Below are 9,481 nucleotides of genomic sequence, written 5' to 3'. Positions count from 1 at the left end.
CACGTGAACTTCTTAAAAGTGGGCAGCTGACCAATATTGCCTCGTATACAGCCTAAAGGCACTAAGTCTGCCACTACGAGACCCTCGTTAATGAATAAAGAAAGAAGTGTATACCTAAGGGCTCGTTTTTCCGTGTTTTTACCCAATATGAATGAGATCTCACAGACAATAATGGCAAGGAAAGTATTGGGGAAGATATTAGAGCAACTCGCAATGTAAATATAAAGAAAAGTGGGTGAAAGGATAACTTGCTGTGGGCAGGATCCGAACCTGCGACCTTCGAATGGCGCGTTCGATGCTCTACCACTGAGCTACCAACACAGCTATCCCCCCAGGCAACTTCGTAGGCTTTATATGTGAATTAAACGTGCGAGTGTCAGTCAGCGCCACCAGTAGCCATGGGGGCGAGTGTGGCACACTCTTGAGATTGTTTGGCGTGACGTAGCACGTGAACTTGTTACGAGTGGGTAGCTGACCAATAGTCCCTCGTATACAACCTAAAGGCACTAAGTCTGCCAGTACGAGACAGCAGCTGACCAATAATCTCTAGTATACAGCCTAAAGGCACTAAGCCTGCCAGTACGAGACCCTAGTTAATGAATAAGGAAAGAAGAGTATACCTAAGGGCTCGTTTTTCCGTGTTTTTACACAATATGAATGAGATCTAACAGACAATAATGGCAAGGAAAGTATGGGGGAAGATATTAGAGCAAATCGCAATGTAAATATGAAGAAAAGTGGGTGAAAAGATAACTTGCCGTAGGTAGGATCGGAACCTGCGACCTTCGAATGACGCGTTCGGTGCTCTACTACTGAGCTACCACGACAGCTATCCCCCCAGCCACTTTATGGGGTTTATATGTGAATTAAACGTGGGAGTGTCAGTTAGCGCCACCAGTAGCCATGGCGGCGAGTGTGGCACACTCTTTTGAGCCTGTTTGGCGTCACGTAGCACTTGAACGTTTTACGAGTAGGCAGCTGACCAATAGTCCCTCGTATACAGCCTAAAGGCACTAAGTCTGCCAGTACGAGACTCTCGTTAATGAATAAGGAAAAAAGTGTATACCTAAAGGCTCGTTTTACCGTGTTTTTACACAATATGAATGAGATCTAACAGGCAATAATGGCAAGGAAAGTATAGGGGAAGATATTAGAGCAACTCGCAATGTAAATATGAAGAAAAGTAGGTGAAACGATAATTGCCGTGGGCAGGATCCGAACTTGCGACCTTCGAATGGCGCGTTTGATGCTCTACCACTGAGCTACCAACACAGTTATCCCCCCAGGGCACTTCATAGGCTTTATATGTGGATTAAACGTGGGAGACTATGTCAGCGCCACCAGTAGCCATGGCGGCGAGTGTGGCACACTCTTTTGAGCCTGTTTGGCGTCACGTAGCACCTGAACTTAGTACGAGTGGGCAGCTGACCAATAGCCCCTCGTATGCAACCTAAAGGCACTAAGTCTGCCACTACGAGACCCTCGTTAATGAATAAAGAAAGAAGTGTATACCTACGGGCTAGTTTTTCCGTGTTTTTACACAATACAAATGAGATCTAACAGACAATAATGGCAAGGAAAGTATAAGGGAAGATATTAGAGCCAATTGCAATGTAAATATAAAGAAAAGTGGGTGAAACGTTAACTTGCCGTGGGCAGGATCCGAACCTGCGACCTTCGAATGGCGCGTTCGATGTTCTACCACTGAGCTACCACGACATCTATCCCCCTAGCCACATTATAGGGTTTATATGTGGATTAAACGTGGGAGACTATGTCAGTGCCACCAGTAGCCATGGTGGCGAGTGTGGCACACTCTTTTGAGCCTGTTTGGCGTCACGTAGCACGTGAACTTAGTACGAGTGGGCAGCTGACCAATAGCCCCTCGTATACAACCTAAAGGCACTAAGTCTGCCAGTACGAGAGAGCAGCTGACCAATAGTCCCTAGTATACAGCCTAATGGCATTAAGTCTGCCAGTACGAGACCCTCGTCAATGAATAAGGAAAGAAGTATATACCTAAGGGCTCGATTTTCCGTGTTTTTACACAATACGAATGAGATCTAACAGACAATAATGGCAAGGAATGTATAGGGAAAGATATTAGAGGCAATTGTGATGTAAATATGAAGAAAAGTGGGTGAAACGATAACTTGCCGTGGGCAGGATCCGAACCTGCGACCTTCGAATGGTGCGTTCGATGCTCTACCACTGAGCTACTACGACACGTATCCCCCCCAGCCACTTTATAGGGTTTATATGTTGATTAAACGTGGGAGATTATGTCAGCGCCACCAGTAGCCATGGCGGCGATTGTGGCACACTATTTTGAGCCTGTTTCGCGTCACGTAGCACGTGAACTTGTTACGAGTGGGCAGCTGACCAATGGTCCCTCGTATACAACCTAAAGGCACTAAGTCTGCCAGTACGAGAGAGCAGCTGACCAATAGTCCCTAGTATACAGCCTAATGGCACTAAGCCTGCCAGTACGAGACCCTCGTTAATGAATAAGGAAAGAAGAGTATACCTAAGGGCTCGTTTTTCCGTGTTTTTACACAATATGAATGAGATCTAACAGACAATAATGGCAAGGAAAGTATAGGGGAAGATATTAGAGCAAATCGCAATGTAAATATGAAGAAAAGTGAGTGAAACGATAACTTGCCGTGGGCAGGATCCGAACCTGCAACCTTCGAATGACGCGTTCGATGCTCTACCACTGAGCTACAATGACAGCTATCACTTAAGCCACTTTATAGGGTTTATATGTGAATTAAACGTGGGAGTGTCAGTCAGCGCCACCAGTAGCCACGGCGGCGAGTGTGGCACACTCCTTTGAGCCTGTTTTGTGTCACGTAGCACGTGAACTTTTTAAAAGTGGGCAGCTGACCAATATTGCCTCGTATACAGCCTAAAGGCACTAAGTCTGCCACTACGAGACCCTCGTTAATGAATAAAGAAAGAAGTGTATACCTAAGGGCTCGTTTTTCCGTGTTTTTACCCAATATGAATGAGATCTCACAGACAATAATGGCAAGGAAAGTATTGGGGAAGATATTAGAGCAACTCGCAATGTAAATATGAAGAAAAGTGGGTGAAAGGATAACTTGCCGTGGGCAGGATCCGAACCTGCGACCTTCGAATGGCGCGTTCGATGCTCTACCACTGAGCTACCAACACAGCTGTCCCCCCAGGCCACTTCGTAGGCTTTATATGTGAATTAAACGTGCGAGTGTCAGTCAGCGCCACCAGTAGCCATGGCGGCGAGTGTGGCACACTCTTGAGATTGTTTGGCGTGACGTAGCACGTGAACTTGTTACGAGTGGGTAGCTGACCAATAGTCCCTCGTATACAACCTAAAGGCACTAAGTCTGCCAGTACGAGACAGCAGCTGACCAATAATCTCTAGTATACAGCCTAAAGGCACTAAGTCTGCCAGTACGAGACCCTCGTTAATGAATAAGGAAAGAAGTGTATACCTAAGGGCTAGTTTTTCCGTGTTTTTACACAATACGAATGAGATCTAACAGACAATAATGGCAAGGAAAGTACAGGGGAAGATATTAGAGCCAATTGCAATGTAAATATGAAGAAAAGTGGGTGAAACGATAACTTGCCGTGGGCAGGATCCGAACCTGCGACCTTCGAATGGTGCGTTCGATGCTCTACCACTGAGCTACTACGACACGTATCCCCCCAGCCACTTTATAGCGTTTATATGTGGATTAAACGTGAGAAATTATGTCAGCGCCACCAGTAGCCATGGCGGCGATTGTGGCACACTTTTTTGAGCCTGTTTCGCGTCACGTAGCACGTGAACTTGTTACGAGTGGGCAGCTGACCAATAGTCCCTCGTATACAGCCGAAAGGCACTAAGTCTGCCAGTATGAGACCCTCGTTAATGAATAAGAAATTAAGTGTATACCTAAGATGAGATATAACAGACAATAATGGCAAGGAAAGTATACAGGAAGATATTAGAAGAAACTGCAATGTATATATAAAGAAAAGTGGGTGAAAAGATAACATGCCGTGGGCAGAATCGAAACCTGCGATCTTCGAATGACGCGTTCGATGCTCTACCACTGAACTACCACGACAGCTATCACCCAAGCCACTTTATAGGGTTTATATATTAATTAAACTTGGGAATGTTAGTCAGCGCCACCAATAGCAATGGCGGCGAGTGTGGCACACTCTTTTGAGCCTGTTTGGTGTCCCGTAGCACGTGAACTTGTTACAAGTGGGCAGCTGACCAATAGTCCCTCGTATACAGCCTAAAGGCACTAAGTCTGCCTGTACGAGACTCTCGTTAATGAACAAGGAAAAAAGTGTATACCTAAAGGCTCGTTTTTCCGTGTTTTTACACAATATGAATGAGATCTAACAGACCATATTGGCAAGGAAAGTATAGGGGAAGATATTAGAGCAAATTGCAATGTATATATAAAGAAAAGTGGGTGAAAAGATAACTTGCCGTGGGCAGGATCGCAACCTGCGACCTTCGAATGATGCGTTCGATGCTCTACCACTGAGCTACCACGACAGCTATCACCCGAGCCACTTTATAGGGTTTATATATTAATTAAACGTGGGAGTGTTAGTCAGCGCCACCAGTAGCAATGGCGGCGAGTATGGCACACTCTTTTGAGCCTGTTTGGTGTCACGTAGCACGTGAACTTGTTACAAGTGGGCAGCTGACCAATAGTCCCTCGTATACAGCCTAAAGGCACTAAGTCTGCCAGTACGAGACTCTCGTTAAGGCGGCGGTCTCACTGCGGCGGCACGAACACATCGTTTTTGTCACTTTTCCAACTGACGTGGCTGCTGTTCTTCTTCTCCTATATAGTTGATTTATGTGTCATTGAAACGCTTAATTTTTGTAAATTTTAAAGATATCTATTAGAAATAAGTAAGCTTTTAGCATTTGGGTAGGGAAAGCCAAGAATAAGCGCTGGTTACATGGTTTGGTCTGACTGTGTGTCAGCAGTGACCATTTTCTGAAAAATCTGCTGCAGTTACAGCACTGTTCTTTGCGCAGAACATTCAAGACATATTTATCTATTTCCTCAACGTAGCAAATTATTCTAGCACTTTTACTGTATTGCTGATTAGCTTTTGAAAAGAGCCTAATTTAGTAAATGTCGATGCGGACTATCCGGCACCTATTCGCTAGAGAAAATTCATTTTCTGGCTGTATATAGAGGATGGCATTTGCCGTTTGAGTGCTCAATTTTATTTATGTACGCCCGCTCACTTTTTAATTATATTGATCTAAATTGGGCAATATTCTCATTAGATTGACCTACCGTGGCCCATTTTTGCGGAGAACTACTGAAGTTCATTAGCTGAATTTGCACGTGGATAAACTAGAACCCCTGATCTATTTCCTCAACGTAGCGTTTTTCAATAAAGCAAGCAGAAATGCGAAACAAAGCTCGCAAATTGTCTTAATTTATGATGCCGTAAACATCAACAAAATTGTTGTTATCTTGAAATAGCGCTGAAATCTAAGCATGCATAGCCTAAAATATAACAGTTACGGTCTCCTGGTATACTTATGCACACGAATCGCACACAAGAACTGCAGGAATATTGAGAAATCTACATTATTCCTGTTACTACAACGAAAATTGTCCCCTAGCGCCACCTAAACAGAAATAAGAAAAGCGCTGAACTTGAAGGTTCCCTGTCTCCCCGAAGGCGGCGCGCAAAAACATTTTGCCTCATGAAAAATATGATGGCGGTCCAGAGTGGGCTCATGGAGAAAATCGCAGAGCTGGAGAATGCATTCGCGAAGGAGCGAGAGAAAACGTCAGCCATGGAGGAAAGGCTCCGGGCAGCCGAGAAGGGCCTATCGAAGGTCGTGAAGGGGAACGAAGACGCAGGTGACGGCGGAAGCATTATGGCGACGACCCCCCGTGCGGGAGAGATGAGGGAAACAGGCAGGACAAAGGCAGATACATTGGCCACAGGGCCCAGCTACCGGGAAGTAGTTTTGAGGGAGGGAGGGAGCAAACCAGCAGCCGTGACTCACGCTAGTCACTTAGTCAGCAGCCAGGTGCAGGTTTCAGAAGGAATGTCTGAACAGGTCATCATCGCCGGTGACTCAAATTTAGTCCGATGCGCAGCGGCAATCAAAGAAAGGGTGAAAGGCGACAAGAGAGTTGCGATAGGGACGTTCCCAGGACAAACGCTGGGGACAGTAATGAGTCAAGCGGGTGAACAACTCGCAGCTAAAGCTAACAATCGTAACCTCGTTGTAATTGCGGGAGGGTTAAATGACGTCCTGAAAAAAGAATCGTCAGGACTAGCGACGACCTTGGCGAAAGGGGTGGATGACATGCGCACCGTGTCCCCCCAGGCGCAAATTGTAGTATGCACAGTACCGGAAGTACCAGTACGCAACGTCAACCTGCAACGAGCGGTTGTCGACGCAAACAAAGAGATATGGCGAATTAGTCGAGAGAAGGGTTTCGAGGTAGTGGATTTAAACAGGGAAGTGCACAGGTGGGGTGGATTCCAAAGAGACAAGATTCATTTCGATAAGAGGCTTGGACACGAGGTGGGCTGGCGACTGGCAGGACGCGCAGTAGCTTTTTTGGGGGGCTCACGGGCCCTTCGGAGTCCGGGGTAGCTCGTAACAGGGAAAACAACCAGGAGGACGCTTTGACAGGTAGAATTGCGAAAAACCAGAAAAAAGGTAAAAGAAAAAGGAAAAAGGCGCGTGTTTCAATTAGTTACATAAACATGCAGGGTGGCAGAAAGAAGGCAAAATGGTTAGAGATTGAAGAGCAGTTAAACAAAGAACAGATAGGCGTGTATGCGGTTACAGAAACACACCTTAGAGACTTGGAAGAGCCACCACATATTAAAAAATATGTTTGGGAAGGGTGTAACAGGACCATATCGGAAAGGAAAGGTGGGGGTGTAGGAATGCTAATTCACCGCGGAGCCAAATGGGTTAGAGTGAAACAGACGTGTTCAGAGCACCTCTGGGTTCTGGGCACAGTAGGTGGAAAGGAAACGTGGCTAGGGGTAGCCTACTTGTGGACGGGGAATAACTGCAGAGAAAAGAATCAGGAGATAGTGGATTGCATGAGTGCGGATATTAAGGAATTTGGTAATGGGGCCGAAATCATCCTTCTAGGGGACATGAATGCCCACATACATGACCTTGACGGATATTCAGACACCAATGGGAAGTTATTACTTGATCTTTGCGAGCAACATAGTCTGGAGATAGTTAACACGGGGCCTAAATGTGACGGCCAGATCACATGGGAAGTCGGAAACAAGCAATCAAGTATTGATTATTGTCTCATGACTGAAGGAATTTACCACAAACTGACAGAAATGAGGATAGACGAGGAAGGCATTAACAGCTTGGGTAGTGATCATAAACGAATAACATTACAAATGGGATACGAAACTAAAAATATGAGCATGGAATCAAAGTTTGGCAGCTCGTATTTAAATGACAAACAAATAATAAATATAGCCGCAAGAGTCGAGGAAGAAGTAGGCGAAATACCAGGCAAGGACTAGGAGTATAGTGAGCTGTTACATCTAATGACGAAGGAGATAGGGAAAGAGAAGAAAACTGTTTGCTGGAAAGGAAAAAGGAAGCCAAAAAGTTGGTGGAACAAGGAAATCCGGGAGGCGATCGAGAAGCGACGCGAAGCATCACGGGAGCATAGAAAGGCAAAAAAGGAGAAGCGGCCGCAGGACGAAGTCAAAAAAATATGGGAAATATATTTGGAGAAAAAATCCCTTGTACAGAAATTGGTAGAGGCAAAAATTAAAGGTGAAAGTGAACGCTGGATGACAGAGATACACGAAAAAAAGGAGGCCGCACCTAGGATTTTTTGGAGCCACATAAAGGCGCTAGGTAGGAAGTCTGTCACAACGCAACAACATATTCTAGATGAAGGAGGAAATCAGTTGGAAGGGTACGAAGCGCTAGGTTACATCCAAAAGGTAACAGCCGATTCGTTTCAAAAGAGCGTCCAGGGGATCTCCCCGGTGAGTAAAAGTGTGGCGGAGAAAGCAACAGAGGAAGAGCTAGTACTTGATAATTTCAACTGGACAAAGGCCGAAGGAAAAATTCCAAAGCGCACTGCCGCGGGTTTAGATGGGATTCCCGTTAGCCTCATTAACGAACTAGGACATAACACTAAAGAAGCATTGTTAAAAGCAGTAGAAAAAAGCTTAAAGGACGGACAAATACCGGACAGTTGGCGACAAAGTAGAATGAACTTAATCTATAAAGGCAAGGGAGAAAAGTACAAGATTCGCTCGTATAGACCACTAACCATTACATCGGTACTATACAGGTTGGCGATGCAAGCAGTAAAAATGAAAATAGAAACATGGGCCGAACATAACGATATTTTGGGAGAACTTCAGAACGGATTTCGAGTCGACAGGCGGTTAGACGATAACCTGTTTGTTCTCACTCAGTGTATAGAAATATCTAAAATAGAGAATAGGCCCTTGTACGTGGCTTTTCTAGACATCACTGGGGCATACGACAACGTTAATCAGGAAATTTTGTGGGATATATTGAAAGGAATGGGCATGGGCGACGACTGTATACAGCTTTTGAGGGAGATATACCGAGAAAATACAGTTTGCATAGAGTGGGAAGGAATGCGTAGCAAAGAGAACGTTGAGGTTAGCAGGGGTCTGAGACAGGGATGTCCTTTGTCCCCACTGTTATTCATGCTGTACATGGTGAGTATGGAAAAAGCGCTAGAAGGTAGCAACATTGGTTTTAATCTGTCACACAAACAGGGCGGCATGATGATTGAGCAGAAGCTTCCAGGTTTATTTTATGCGGACGATATCGTCTTATTTGCGGACAGTCGAGATGATATACAGCAGCTGGCGAATATATGCGGAAGGGAAGGTGAAGCTCTTGGACTAGGATTCAGTGTAACGAAGTGTGGATTGATGGTATTCAATGATCCCTGTGATCAGACGGTGTCCATACAAGGCCAAGAAATACCGAGGGTAAGTGAATACAAGTACCTTGGAGTATGGGTAAATGAGAGTGATAGATACATGGAGGTACAGGAAAAAGCCTCGGTAGCAAAAGGAAAGAGGTATGCGGCAATAATGAAGCACAGAGCGTTGTGGGGATACAATAGGTATGAGGTGCTTCGAGGTCTGTGGAAGGGTGTAATGGTTCCAGGGCTTACTTTTGGGAACTCAGTGGTGTGCATGAGGGCAGAGGTGCAATCGGGAATGGATGTAAATCAAAGGACTGTGGGACGCCTCGCGTTGGGTGCTCACGGGAAGACGACAGACGAGGCTGTAAAGGGCGGTATGGGGTGGGCAGGTTTTGAGGCGAGGGAAGCGCAGAGCAAAATAAGGTTCGAAGAAAGGCTAAGAAATATGAAGGAGAGTAGATGGGCAGAGAAGGTGTTCCGTTATTTGTATAGGAAGAGCGTGGACACACAGTGGAGAAAAAGAACTA

The 9,481-nt window shown here is 45.5% G+C and overlaps 1 non-coding gene across 1 annotated transcript; it reads right to left on the bottom strand.

Annotated features, from left to right (window-relative positions):
• Nucleotides 1-249: 249 nt before the first annotated feature.
• TRNAA-CGC (transfer RNA alanine (anticodon CGC)) lies at nucleotides 250-324 on the bottom strand. Its single transcript has one exon. It is a non-coding gene; the product is annotated as a tRNA-Ala (tRNA).
• Between the last annotated feature and the right edge of the window lie 9,157 nt (nucleotides 325-9,481).

The sequence above is a fragment of the Rhipicephalus microplus genome, chromosome 6 (genome assembly GCF_043290135.1).
Source record: "Rhipicephalus microplus isolate Deutch F79 chromosome 6, USDA_Rmic, whole genome shotgun sequence".
Taxonomy (NCBI): Eukaryota; Metazoa; Arthropoda; class Arachnida; order Ixodida; family Ixodidae; genus Rhipicephalus; species Rhipicephalus microplus.
The sequence above is the reverse complement of the archived record's forward strand: the minus strand, read 5'-3'. Positions and strand labels throughout refer to the sequence as shown.